Source organism: Bos indicus, chromosome 1 (genome assembly GCF_029378745.1).
Source record: "Bos indicus isolate NIAB-ARS_2022 breed Sahiwal x Tharparkar chromosome 1, NIAB-ARS_B.indTharparkar_mat_pri_1.0, whole genome shotgun sequence".
In the NCBI taxonomy this organism is placed as follows: Eukaryota; Metazoa; Chordata; class Mammalia; order Artiodactyla; family Bovidae; genus Bos; species Bos indicus.
Genome location: NC_091760.1, coordinates 114052292 through 114067182, shown reverse-complemented (window position 1 = coordinate 114067182; position 14891 = coordinate 114052292). Strand labels below are relative to the sequence as shown.

The 14891-nt window shown below is 38.7% G+C and overlaps 1 long non-coding RNA gene across 1 annotated transcript in view; it reads right to left on the bottom strand.

Annotated features, from left to right (window-relative positions):
- Positions 1–14891, bottom strand: part of LOC139184082 (uncharacterized) — a 173468-nt gene that overhangs the window by 72100 nt on the left and 86477 nt on the right. The window lies entirely within an intron of this gene.

Below are 14891 nucleotides of genomic sequence, written 5' to 3'. Positions count from 1 at the left end.
CCCCAAAGTAAAATGACCTAAGGGTTAAAATATCACATGTTTGCTAAAGATAATCTTCAAGTACATAATTAATACTAAAACAAATCAATTAGAAAATTACAGCTTAACATATACCCAAGAAACATTCCAGTTTTAAATGAATGTTTACTTTCTGAAGATAAATTTGACAACATGCTTGTTGTTAAAAATTATAGTACCCAAAAATATTAACTTAAAGAAGGTAAAAGATAACCATAATATGAGATTTAAAGATACGCACTGTTAATATTTAGTATAAATCTTTTATGGAGAAGGCAACAGCAACCCACTCCAGTACTCTAGCCTGGAAAATCCCATGGACGGAGGACCCTGGTGGGCTGCAGTCCATGGGGTCGCTAAGAGTAGGACATGACTGAGCGACTTCACTTTCACTTTTCACTTTCATGCATTGGAGGAGGAAATGGCAACCCACTCCAGTGTTCTTGCCTGGAGAATCCCAGGGACAGGGGAACCTGGTGGGCTGCCGTCTATGGGGTCGCACAGAGTCGGACACGACTGAAGCGACTAGCAGCAGCAGCAGCAGCAGCATAAATCTTTTAAGGTATAATTCCTATGATAAAAGTAATTATTTATATCCTGAGGAGAAAAATTATTATTTTGTATGTATTAATATTATGCATATTTGGGTAAAGACTTATGGCGAACTTAGAAAAACCTGATCCAATAGGAAAAGTAAGTGAGCCTTGTTTTTAAAGTGTAATTTAAAAGATTATTTCTGAAATATTTCAAAAGGATGAATTTGTGGAGTCAGTTAACATGGTGCGGGCAAATGGTAGATTTAGAAACCCCCAAAATGGCAATGATGCACATGCTGTCAATTTTGACATTACATTGAGTCTGGAAGGAGAAGAAATATGTTCCCTCAAAGTTTCCCTCAGTGGCAACATTCAAATTTTTAAGATATGAAATGATGACAATATTGTGAAAGCAACAGCCCATGAAGTCTAGAAATCCTGGGCATGATTTAGTGTTATAATCAAATAAAAGCCACCACAAGGCTAGTGACACATATTTAATGATATGCGTATCACTGTAGTATTACACAGCAATTTGGCATAAATGGCAAATGATTGCATAAATGACTAAAATTAGCATGACTTTCACATAGTCAAATTAAGCATTTCTGGGGTCAGCTGGGGAGAGAGAGAACAAGACAGACTAAAAAGCTGCTTCAAGAACCTGCCAAAGAAAACCAGGCAGCTGGGTCTCCCTTATTCTCTGATGACAGCACAGGGTTGAAGAGGGGGAAAAAAGAAAAAAAGTAGGAAGTTCAACAAAGGAACCAAGAAAGTACTGTTTTGGCTCCTTGCTACTTGTTTGGTCTCATCTGGAAGTTTCTAGAAAATTCAAGATACTTTTATCTTCCCTGCCAGGCAAATGGTAAGACTCTCCAATCTCCAGTCTTTTGGGCTCACAAAGAAATCTTCAGAGCTGATATGTACACTTTCTGTCACTCCCATCATCACCACCAAGTAGAGCCCCTGTACATGGTCTGAAGTATCAGCCATTTTTCCAGTTAACAAAAACAGCCCTGGAATGGTTAACAAGTGCACAACTAGATGTTCATACTTGGATACAGCAAGAACACTGGATGTTTGGGTTTCTGGGAAGGAGATTACAAGGAGAAAGTAAAGGCAGCACAGAAACAAGACAAAATTTCAGCTCTTTCAAAAAATGTCCCAGAGCTAACTCTGCCTATTAGCAACTAAATAATAACAATAACGCTGCTATTAAGAATAGGCAGAAAATTAAGGAGTCAAAAATAATATCAAGACTATAAAATCTGAGGTAATACTTTAGAAAGTTCAAATCTCAATTGCACAACATCTGTGTGAGCTTGGATAAGTTACTTAACCTCCATGAGTTTTCATTTCTTTATGTTAAAAAATGAACAAATAAGAGGAATATGAGCGTGTACTCAGTTGCATCCAATTCTTGACTCAGGAAGACACACATGCCCATAGCTTGTCAGAGAATTTAAATAATGCTCTTTACTCTCAGACACAAAGTGGAATGTGACATTTCACAATATGGTTGCTGAAGAATAAGCATGTGAGTGTGTCTGCCCTCCCCATCCCCCTTTTTTGTCAGCTTGGCATTCACAATCAGTACACTGACATAATTTCCATGCTGTGCAGTGTTCAGAAGCCCCAGTATCAACCAGGCCTGAGCTGAGAAGCACTCAGATGATATCTTCAGAGAGGGAAGAGAGGTGAGCACTAATTGGAGCCACAAAGTCTCAATGGAAATTAATCAGTATTTGCCTGTTGAAAATAAAAAAATATTCAGTTATATAACATATCTTTGTACTATACTAATGTGTGCTGCCACTTAAGCTCCATATGCAGCTGAATGCAGACAATTTCATTTATCAAAAGACTGGCCGACTTATCAATGCTTGGTTCCATCTCATCACTGTAGATGACAAGCATTCGACTGATGGTCAGCAGATGGAAACCAAGAAAGCCTTTGGAACCCAATGTAAGCTAAAGATGCCCGGAAAACTTGAATCAACAAATGAAATATCAAATAAGAGATAAACCAATGGAGAATAAGATGGGTTAAATTTCAGAGAGAATACTAGCAAGGTACAGTTAAATTCTTGGTACCTAAATTTGTTTTCCCTTGTTTCCTTAACAATTTTAAAAACCCTAAAAAAAACTCGAAGTAGTGTTTTGCAGCCTCAGCTGAGAACAAGTTTTCATAAATCTGTACTTCTCAAACTTCAGCATGCATCAGAATCACATGGAAGACTTGTTATTGCTGAGCACCAAAGTTTCTGATTAGTTAGGTCTTGGATGGGCCCCAAGAATTTGCCTCTCTAACACGTATCCAGGCATTGTAAATTCTGCTGGTTCACAGAGATTTGCTCTAATAGGAACTGTTTTTCCCATCTCAGGGATAAGAACTCCTGGCTTAATTTTACAAGATTCAGAAAGAGAAGTAGCTTAGACCTGGGCAAGAGGGCACCTCTTCTGATCCTCACATTCTGGAGATGTCAGGAACCTGTCTCTGGCCCTCCCTGCTCTGACGATGAGGGAGGCAACAGAGCCAGGCCTGCCCACCTGCCCTCAGGCCATGCTATAGATGGTCAGTACCTGGAATTCCTTGCCAAGCAGGCCAAATACACTTCTAAGGATGCTGTTATCCTTTCCACAAGTCTATTCTTTCTTCCCCAGAAACACCTAGACCTCAGGAATGAGCAAAATGTAGTTATTTTACATGATGAGATGATGTTATTTTACATTTGAGATGATGATGGGGATTGGGGTTTGGAGATGCAACCAAGGATTTCCACACTTAGCCAGCCAGGCCCTCATGGAACAGGACAAAACAAAGGATGGGAGAGAAGGATGGATGGCTGGGTGAGAAAGATGTAGATCAAGGCCCTGGGCCTTTGGTCGGCTCTCCAAATACTGCCATCTTCTGGCTAACTCCAGAAGTCCAAGAATTCTAAATGTGAACCTGGCCTTTCTGTATCTTTATGAAGGTATTTTGTCAAGATAGGCAGATAGAACATTTTCATTAACAGTTTAATAATTTGATTTGCAACTTTTAAAATACTTATGCATGTGGTACATGGGCTTCCATTTGATCTCAGAGCCCAGTTCCCACATATAAAACAAGGGGAAAGTGATTTCACTGACTGCTCACCCGATCCCACCTGCCATCATGTGTGTGCACTAATTCACTTCAGTTGTGTCCAACTCTATGCAACCATATGGACTGTAGCCTGCCAGGCTCCTCTGTCCATGGGATTCTCTAGGCAAAAGTACTAGAGTGGGTTGTCATGCCCTCTTCCAGGGGATCTTAGCCCTCCAGGGATTTAACCCGCATCTCCTGTGTCTCCTGCATTGTCTGATAGGTTCTTTACCACTAGCGCCACTTGGGAAGCCTTTACCCTTATGTAGCCTTTGCCTAATCTGGTTCAGTGCAGGGGGCATTGCTCTCAACCCCTTTATACCTCAACTACGTTTCCTCTGCCTTGCAGAGTTTAGATGATATCATGTATTCCAGTGTACTGGGCATTCCCAGTCTGTTCTCAGAAAAGTCTGCAAAGCAGATCTTGGTCTCTAGGCAACTTCTCCAAGGAGCTTTTTATCTTTGAAGCTGCTGCGTTTTGACCCTTGCCTTGCTCTTCTCAACCTCCTCTGTCCCGGGCGCCCACACACACGCTTTCGTGCTCCTTCGCTGGAACTCCTTTTATAGAGTCTGACTCATTTCAGTCCCTGTGTGTTCCTTTCTGGCTTTGTCTCTCTCGTGACTCCCTGCCAACTTCTCGATCTTTGTCTGCTCCTCCGCTCAGCATCTTTTCTGGCGGCTTCTCCTTTCTGCCTCTGGGAATTTTAATCACTTTCCCCATGAGCATATACTCTTCCTCCCTTTGCTTCTTGTATCTCTATAGGTCATCGAGAATTGTGGTTTTATTTCCAGTTTGGTTCTTCTCCCAACTTCTATGTCCCAGATACTGAGTCTCCACCCATTGGAGGGGGAAATTATAATAATAATAAACTTGCTTTCATGCCAAACTGACCAGATTGCAACTGGCTTTTGAAACTGGGGTATTGCCATATTCACCAATGATTTTCCAATCATTGTTCAACTTTCATTTCCTCTCAACTTCATATTTTTTCCTTTAGTAAAAGTTGCCAAACAGCTTTATAAAGTAACTGGAAACATACCAAAGTTAAGATCATTTTTTTTGGCCTCAGGCTACTTTACAAAGCTAAATGTGAATTACTCAGTTGATGCAGGGGCTTCCTTGCTCTTTGGGCTTATGTGTTTTATTCCACAGGTAGGATTGCTGTTTATTTAGGTTGATGAAATGACTTGAGACCTTTTCAAAATTAATCATGGAATTTTAAGACTGTGCTGGAAAGAAGCTTAGAGATTTTCCAGGTCCAATTTTTTTATTTATTAAGTAAGGAGATTCAGAGTAAAGAATTTAAATGGTTTGACAAATAATAAATAATAGCTATTTTTCATAGCTTATGAGCTGATGAAGTCATTTGATACTCAAAACAAATCTGTCCTCCAGTAAATATTTAATTTTTGGTGAAACTTTAGAAACGTTCTAGTCAAAGATAGGAATAAGACAATAATGTTTGTTATCACTGCCATTCTTTTTCATCATTCTAGAGGGCCTAGAGGCCCTCTTAGGGCCACTTAGACAAGAAAAAGTTTTTTATGTAGAAGAAAGGTATACTGAGAAAATAGTTTTTAAGATCCATAAAGTGAAAGACTAACAGATTTGGACCACATGAAAAAACAAAACTTTTAGTTTAAAAAAAAATGACAACATAAAGTTAGGAAACAAGTAGGGGATGGGGGAAATATTTGGAGCCTATGTAGAGATAAAACATATATCCATAACATACAGATCCATGAAAAAGAATGAATACCCAAGAGAAAAATGAGCAAAGAGTATAAATAGCTAATGTACAAGGACTGCTCTGGTGGTCTAGTGGCTAAGAATCTGCTCTCTCAATGCAGGAGGCCTAGGTTCTGTTCCTGGTCAGGGAACTAGATTCCGCATGCGCAACCGAGAGTTCACATTCCACAATTAAAGATTTCACTTGCCACAACCAAAAAAAAAAAAAAAACCCTAATATACAAAAGAAGAAATTCAAATGATCAGCAAATGTAAAGACTTGCTCAACTTTAGTTCTTTTTGATATCTCACCAATATTTGTTTTCTCTCATGTGAGGTGGCTTCTTTGGTTTTCATCTGTTGGATTTTGACTTAGTGACTGCCACCTTGAAGTCTCTGGCTTACATGGGAAGACCATACTCTTTTGTTTTTAAATGCTTTTTCTTTCTCCACTATGGTGTATTACAGGATATCTCAATATCCTATAATATTGGATATTGACAGTTCCCTGTGCTGTGCAGTAAGGGTCAGTTGTTTATCTGTCCTTTATGTAACGGTTGGCATCTACCAATCCCAAACACTCAGCCCACCCCTCGTGCACCAGCCCCTCCCCTTTGGCAACTTCAGGTGTGTTCTCCATGTCTGTGAGTCTGATTTTGTTTCATAGATAAGTTCACTTGTGGTCATATTTATGATATAAGCAATATCATATGATATTTGCCATTCTTTGTCTGACTTACTTCACTCAGTAAAACAGCTCTAGGTCCTTCCATGTTGCTGCAGATGGCATTATTTTATTCCTTTTGTGGTTGAGTAATATTCCGTTGTATGTGTGTGTCACACACATACATATATACCACAACTTCTTTATCCATTTCTCTGTTGATTGACATCTAGGTTGCATCCATGTTCTGGCTAAATAGTCCTGCAGTGAACATTGGGAGGCCTATATCTTTTCAAATTATGATTATCCAGATATATGCCCATGAGTGGGATTGTTGGATCATACGGTAACTCTGTTTTTAGATTCTTTTAAGGAGCCTCTATACGTTTTCCATTGGAGAAGGCAATGGCACCCCACTCCAGTACTCTTGCCTGGAGAATCCCATTGACGGAGGAGCCTGGTAGGCTGCAGTCCATGGGGTCTCGAAGAGGCGGACACGACTGAGCAACTTCACTTTCACTTTTCACTTTCATGCATTGGAGAAGGAAATGGCAACCCACTCCAGTGTTCTTGCCTGGAGAATCCCAGGGACAGGGGAGCCTGGTGGGCTGCCGTCTCTGGGGTCGCACAAAGTCGGACACGACTGAAGCGACTTAGCAGCAGCAGCAGCATGTGTTTTCCATAGTACCGATTTACATTCCCACCACATGTAGGAGAATTCTCTTTTCTCCACACACTCTCTAGCATTTTTTATTTGTAGACTTTTTAATGATGGCCATTCTGATTGTGAGAATGGTGTGTGAGGTGGTACCTCATTTTTAATTTGCATTTCTCTAATAGAGATGTTGAGCATCTTTTCATGTCCCTATTGGCCATCTCTCTCTTCTTTGGGGAAATGTCTGTTTAGATCTTCTGCCTATTTTTTGATTGGGTCTTTTTTGTTATTAAGTTGTATGAACTATTGTATATTTTGGAAATTAGGCTCTTTTTGATCACATCATTTGCAAATATTTTCTCCCAGTCCATAGGCTGTCTTTGCTTTGTTTATGGGTTTCTTTGCTATGCAAAATTTATGTTTGATTAGGTCCCTTTTGTTTATTTTTGCTTAAGAAAACATTGCCACTGGTTATATTAGAGAATGCTTTGTCTATGTTCTTTTCTGGGAGTTTTAGGGTGTCATGCTTTGCATTTAAGTGGAAAATCATACACTTAAACTTACCTTTCCCTTAAAGCTATTTAGTTACTTGAGAGATTTTTAAAGCATTTATTTCTGAATGCCTTGGTAAAGTCTCTCTTACAGTTAGGATCTAAAAGCAGTTGACTTTTCCAATAATGCAAGGCCATAGATCCTGTTTGCCAGAATGCTTTACTCAGGTCATCTGTCTTTTTTTATAATAATACCTTGCTAAATGAAACCAATAGCACACACAATTAACATTGAGTTTCCCAACTATTTCTTTATGCTTGCTAGTCTTCAGTATTATGAAAGATTTTGATACTATATACACAGATCTTCATCTTCTCATCCTATAATAAAAATTTCCTTGTCACCTACTACATACGAGTGCAGTCAATGATACATATGTTAGGTTTAGAAAGCAACATCCTTCTTACAGTACCAAATTTTATACAGTCTGGGTAACAGCAAATTATACTGTCTTAACAGGTTAACCCTGGGAACCTGAGAAGGGGTTTCTGGTTCTCACCATTGTGAGTTTCACATCTCTCAAGAGCAGCTATCTCAGAGCTACAGCTCTTTGTATTCTATCAGCTAAACACTGACAAAACCAGAGCCCTGCTGGTTGTTGCAATAGATAAAGAGGTGGAGCTGGAAGGTCACACACCAGGACTCATCTATGGCTCATCTCAGAAGTAACAGAAGTCATTTCTGCTCACAGTCCATGTTGGAACTGACCCCACCTAGCTGTGTAGGGGGCAGAAAATATGGGGAAGCATGTGGCTATTTCTGACTCTGCCAAACCCCTTTTACAACAAATGTTTTGTAGTACCTGTTAAATAACTTGAAGGAGGTAACCATAGACAATTTCACCTGTCTACATACCTAATATTTGTATTAGTTTATTAGAGCTAGCATAACAAACACCACAGCCTGGGTGGCCTAATCAATAGAATCTTATTTGCATAGATCTGGAGGCTGGAAGTCTGAGATCATGGTGTCAGCAGGTTTGGTTTCCCCCGAGGCCTCTGTCCTTGGCTTACGGGCAGTCATCAACGTGCTGTGTCCTCACGTAACCTTTTCTCCGTGTGCCCATCCCCTGTGTCTCTTCCTCATCTTATAAAGATACCAGTCCTATTCGATCAGAGCCCTACTTTTCTGATCTCATTTTACCTTAATTACCATTTTAAAGGCCTCATCTCCAAATATAGTCACATTGGGGGTTGTATTGTGGGTTAGGACTTCATCATATGAATTTTAAGGGAACACAATTCAGTACATACTTATATTAAGCAGTATAATATCATACCTATAATATGAAAGTGAATAAAAGCAACTAAATTATCATGGAATCATGTATATATATATATATATATATATATATATATTTCAATGTATAAATTCTTAGGCATTGCTACAATAGATGATATATTGAAGTAGTCAGATGTTTGCATCTACATATAATAAAAACACTGAGATTTAAGAAAAGTAAGATGATGAAGAACTCTACAGAGTAATTGGAGGGGAAAAAAAAGTAGCAGCATGAATAGCAAAAGAATAAAACCTATTGAGATAAGGAACAATAGACTGGAATTGTTTGTATAAGAATAGAGAAAGAAGAGAGTAACATTGGATGAAGGAGGGATAAATGCCAAGGTTAATTACACACTCAATAAGGAAAGAATGAGTAAAATATTCTCACAAATGAGCTAGACCATATTTATAAACACAGCATTAAAATGATCCTTTTGTTATGACATGAGATAGAGTAGTATTAAAACATCTCTCTTGAAATCTCTTTCCACATGTTGAAGCATACATTTAATCTCATAATTTACAAAGACTCTAGAAAGCATAGATTTTGTTGGATGATGGAAAATAAGGTATGATTTCCACAAGGGAACTGAATGCAAAAGACTCAAAAGAACTGTGGGCTTCCGGGGTGAGGATAGTGGTAAACAACCCGCCTGCCAATGCAGGAGACGCAAGAGATGATGGTTCAGTTCCTGGGTTGGGAAGATCCCCTGAAGGAGGGCACAGCAACCCACCCCAGTATTCTTGCCTGAAGAATCTCATGGACAGAGGAGCATGGTGGGCTACAGACTATGGGGCTACAAAGAGCTGGATATGACTGAAGCAATTTAGCACAAGAAAACTAGTATGTTAGACCTCTGGAGACAGGATCAGAGTAATGTTGAAAGGCAAAAGCCCCAAACAATAATTAATTCCATTATGTAATTTTTGAAATATGTATTTATCACATTGTGCCACACATAAATAAAAATATATCAATGATATAATATGAAATGATGTATAATTATATATATTCAGTGTATAATGATATAATATGAAACTTTCAACAGCTTATTAACAAAATTCAGTTAGATCCTCATGTTCATATGATCTCATTAGTTACATGAGATTTGATTCTAAGTCTCTTCAAAATGATCTCTTATTTTCTCTATTGCCTATGAAAGTCACAGATGAAAAAAATATTTCAGATCACCAGTTTTGGAGATTGATATACCATGAGCACTGCTGCTGTCAACAAATTGATTTTCTGTAATGATGAATAATTTTGGTTAGCTTTCAAACAAAACAAAGTCTTCACTGAATTAACATGGTAGTTGTACTGTTGAAAAATTCAGTGTGAAATAAAATTCTGTGGAATAAAATTAATATGTAAATTACCTAATTTTAAATAGGTGTTTCACCCACATAAATGTCTGGGATATTTGAAAGTCATATAAGACATTAGATAGTCCTTCAAAGTGTAAGAGCATTCTGCACATGCTAGGAAATTAACCATGGCTGGCTCCCACCTATTAAATATCAGAAAAATGTTAGTCTCTTAGTTGTGTCTGACCCTATGTGATCCCATGGACTGTGTAGCTCCCCAGGCTCCTCTGTTCATAGGATTCTCCAGGCAAGAATACTGGAGTGGGTAGCCATTCTCTTCTCCTGGACATCTTCCAACTTGGGGAATCTTCCCAACCCAGGGGTTGAAGCCAGCTCTCCTGCATTGCAGGCAGATTCTTTACCTTTTGAGCCACCAGGGAAGCCCCAAATATCAGAAACGCTCCCCCGTAATGACGACAACCAAAAATACTACCACCCATTTCCAAAACACCCTCTAGGGAGCAGTATAGCCCTGTTGAGAACCAGGGCTTTAAAGTAAATCCAGCTTTACTTGAATAATGTTTCCAACTCTCTGTAATTTACCTCTCTTTTCTCTATTCTTATCACAAACTATCCTTTATCTCTTTTCCTGGAATTCTTTGGAACAAAACTCATGTCTCAAACCTCAGTGTCTTCGAATTCACTACATAGTCATTCCAGATTTACATTTCTAAAACACAAATCTGGACTTCTGGTCAACATGGTGTGGGGTTTCTTGGAAGACCACTTCCACTGCCCACTTCCATCCCAAAATAGCAAAGATATAATACAAGAAAATATGAAAACCCATAGTCATTCTCATAAATGGTTCCACTGGGAGGGAAAAAAAAGAACAAAAATACAAGGTTATAAGCAGTGGCTCTGAGATCCAAAACAAGCAGAGAATTTTCACCTCTACTGTGGTAGCCGGGATGGAAGTCCCCAGTCATTGTGGGGAAAGAAAGCAGACAGACCTCCTGTGTCAAGCCTGATTGTTCTGCCATGGGGACTTTCCCATTCATTAACCAGAGTCAGTGCTATTGCCTCTGTAGAGGCCTAGAAGGAGTCATTGTTTAGAGTGACCAGAAAGAAGTAGCAAGAGCTCGGCCAAATGATTACTGCCCAGAAATTGATCTGTGATATCTCTTCAAACAAAAGTCCTGGTCCAACAGCATACGTAATTTTTTTAACGGTGGGCCCTGCAGAGACTGGTGGAAGCAGTTGTAAAGCTACCAAAGACACCAGTATGTGGGAAAATGGTAAGAAGTTGGAGGGAAAGACATAAGAAATTTCTTCACAAGATGAACTTGCAAACGAAAGTTCAGGAGCACATAAAGATAATATGATAAAAAAAAAAGATAACAAAATGAAAATAACAAAAACAATTTAAAACCACTTAGCAAATGAGAAGACCCAATTCCAACTAAATGCAAAAATAAAGATGTCTCCTAGAAAAAAAAAATTTTATGTCCTTAAAGCACTCAAAAAAATTTAAAAAGGAATAACTTCTTCCCAAAAGGTAAATTAATGACTATATAACAAAATAAGTAGCTATGCATTAGGGACAGTAGAGATTTTGAAAAAGCAGTAAGGGAGGAAGAAAAGGAGGACAGAACATGAATGAGAGGAGAAATAGTACTTAGAAATCTTAGAAATTAAATTTTAATCATTCTTATTGGAAAATTAATAGATGATATCAATCCTAGCCAAAGAGAGTACTAATAAATTGGAAGAGAGTGCAGAAAAGGCAGAGCCTGAACAAAGATATAAAGAAATTTTTTGAGATATGAAAATGAGTTAAGAGTCTTGGGGGGATAGATGTAAATGTTCCAACCTTAGACTAATCAGAGCTCCAGACATGAAGAACAGTGAGAATGAATAGGAAGCAATAACTGAAAACACAATACAGATAATTTCCCTGACGAATCCTCACCTATAATGTGCACACTGACTGTTGTCAAGTATGGTGGTGGTGGTTTAGTCACTAAGTTGTGTCTGACTCTTGCAACCCCATGTACTGTAGCCTGCCAGACTCCTCTGTCCATGGAATTTCCCAGGCCAGAATACTGGAGTGGGTTGCCATTTCCTTCTCCAGTGGATCTTCCAGACCCAGGGATCAAACCTGCATCTCCTACATTGCAGGCAGATCCTTTAATGCTGAGCCACCAGGGAAGCCCATTGAGTAGTACAGACAAAAGTAAATCCACACCTGAATTCAGCTGTTATAGAGAAATAGGGCTTCCCTTGTGGCTCAGTGGAAAAGAATCTGCCTGCCAAGGTAAGAGACCATGGATTCAATCCCTTATCTGGGAGGTTCCCACATGCTGTGGAGCATCTAAGCCCATGAACCACAACTGTTGAGCCTGTGCTCTAGAGCCTGGTAGCCACAAGAGAAGCCACGCCAATGAGAAGCTGCACGCTGCAACTAGAGAAAAGACTGTGCAACTTCAAAAACCTAAAACAGCCAAAATAAATAAATAAATACACTTTTTAAGAAAGACAGAGAAATAGAGCCGTGAAATAGAGAGGGTCCCCTAACAGTTCCATTCTTACATGGCACTTGATATGTGACTCAGTTCAGTTCAGTTCAGTCACTCACTCATGTCCAACTCTGCGACCCCATGGACTGCACCACGCCAAGCCTCCCTGTCCATCACCAACTCCCAGAGTTTGCTCAAACTCATGTCCACTGAGTCGATGATACCATCCAACCATCTCATCTTCTGTCATCCCCTTCTCCTCCTGCCTTCAATCTTTGCCAGCATCAGGGTCTTTTCCAATCAGTCAGCTCTTCGCATCAGGTGTCCAAAGTATTGGAGTTTCAGCTTCAACATAAGTGCTTCCAATGAATATTCAGGACTTATTTGCTTAAGGATGGACTGGTTGCATCTCCCTGCAGTCCAAGGGACTCTCAAGAGTCTTCTCCAACACCACAGTTCAAAAGCATCAATTCTTTGGCACTCAGCTTTCTTTATAGTCTAACTCTCACATCCATACATGACTACTGGAAAAACCATAGCTTTGATTAGACAGACCTTTGTTGGCAAAGTAATGTCTCTGCTTTTTAATATGCTGTCTAGGTTGGTCATAACTTTTCTTCCAAAGAGTAAGTGTCTTTTAATTTCATGGCTGCAGTCACCATCTGCAGTGATTTTGGAACCCCCAAAAAATTAAGTCTGCCACTGTTTTCCCATCTATTTTCCATGAAGTGATGGGACCAGATGCCATGATCTTAGTTTTCTGAATGTTGAGCTTTAAGCCAACTTTTTCACTCTCCACTTTCACTTTCATCAAGAGGCTCTTTAGTTCTTCTTCACTTTCTGCCCTTAAGTGTGGTGTCATCTGCATATCTGAGGTTATTGATATTTCTCCCAGCAATCTTGATTCCAGCTTGTGGTTCCCCCAGCCCAGCATTTCTCATGACGTACTCTGCATATAAGTTAAATAAGCAGGGTGACAATATGCAGCCTTGACATACTCCTTTTCCTATTTGGAACCAGTCTGTTGTTCCATGTCCAGTTATAACTGTTGCTTCCTGACCTGAATACAGATTTCTCAGGAGGCAGGTCAGGTGGTCTGGTCTTTCCATCTCTTGAAGAATTTCCCACAGTTTGTGGTGATCCACACAGTCAAAGGCTTTGGCATAGTCAATAAAGCAGAAATAGATATTTTTCTGGAACTCTCTTGGTTTTTCAATGATCAAAACGATATATGCCTAGAAGGAGTTATACAAATCAGCAATTATTTTCAGTTTTGATAGTTTAGCAACAGTTCAGTGAAGAGAAGAACTCACACCCCGTATTTTAATACATGTGTGTTCAGAGATTTGAAGAGATTAGAATAAGTGAAAGTAAATTGCACACTTTCCTCCAGCCTCCTTGTAATTCTCACTATAAGAGTCTTTTAAATACTTAATGAAATAACCATTCTAAAGTGTTTCACATCAACAAAACTCTCTGGACCATTTAAGGAAATATTTCCCACTTTTCTAAATGATAATAAAAGTCATGTTATCTGGACACAATTGAGAGATTGGCAAAAGAATATCTTAATTCTATGTAAAAAGAATAAAGTTCACTTATTAAAAAGTCATTATAATTTCTGAAAAAGAGAAAAAGACAATCTACATGAGAAAATTTAAGCCCCAATTAAAATATATAGCATATTTTAATATAGCATCAAACCATTCAACATTTATTTGTTGTTCAGTGAAAGAAATTTCAGCCAAACTCATTCTTAGGAGAACAGAGACCACAGTAATTTCCATACCTTGGGATGGGTACCTGGTTTACATACTGGAGGAAAAAGTAACAGCCTTTCTATAGATAGAGACATTTTACAGTGAAGAGGTGAAATTAGTCAAGCTTATGGAAAACAGGGTGGGCCAGAAAGACAGGTTGAAAACTGGAAGAGATGCAATTCCAAAAAAAATTTTTTTTCATTAGGCCCCAAATTCACCTTCTGTCACTCAATTAGAGGAAGAGTAGAGGAAGCTAGAACTGCAGTCCTGTGTGATTTCACAGTGACTGGATTCCTAGAACATAGTCTGAGTGACTCTAAAGCAAAAAATATCAAAACTACCGCTCAGTCCCTTCTGAACTCAAACACAGAAAAGATTAAAAAGATTTAAAATTTTAAAAAAGGCAACTGTCCTAGATATGAAAGGTTAGGTTAATCACAAGTGAACTCAGTTTAATTAAAGCTGTAGCCCAGTTTGGAACAACTTAAGTTTAACAGCAATCTGCATGATCAGCTCACTTTCTGTAAAAGACCAATAAAAAAAAAAGCTTCTACTCTTTCTTTGTTTTGTACACAATGTCTGGCGTACAATAAAAAATTCTAAGACACACATGGAAATTGTTCTCCTTAATCAAAAGAAAACATTCAATGGAAGACAAACTGTGGTGACCCAGTTAATTAAAAATCAGATAGGACTTTAAAACAAATATTGTAAATACATTTTAGAATAACAAATTAGGTGA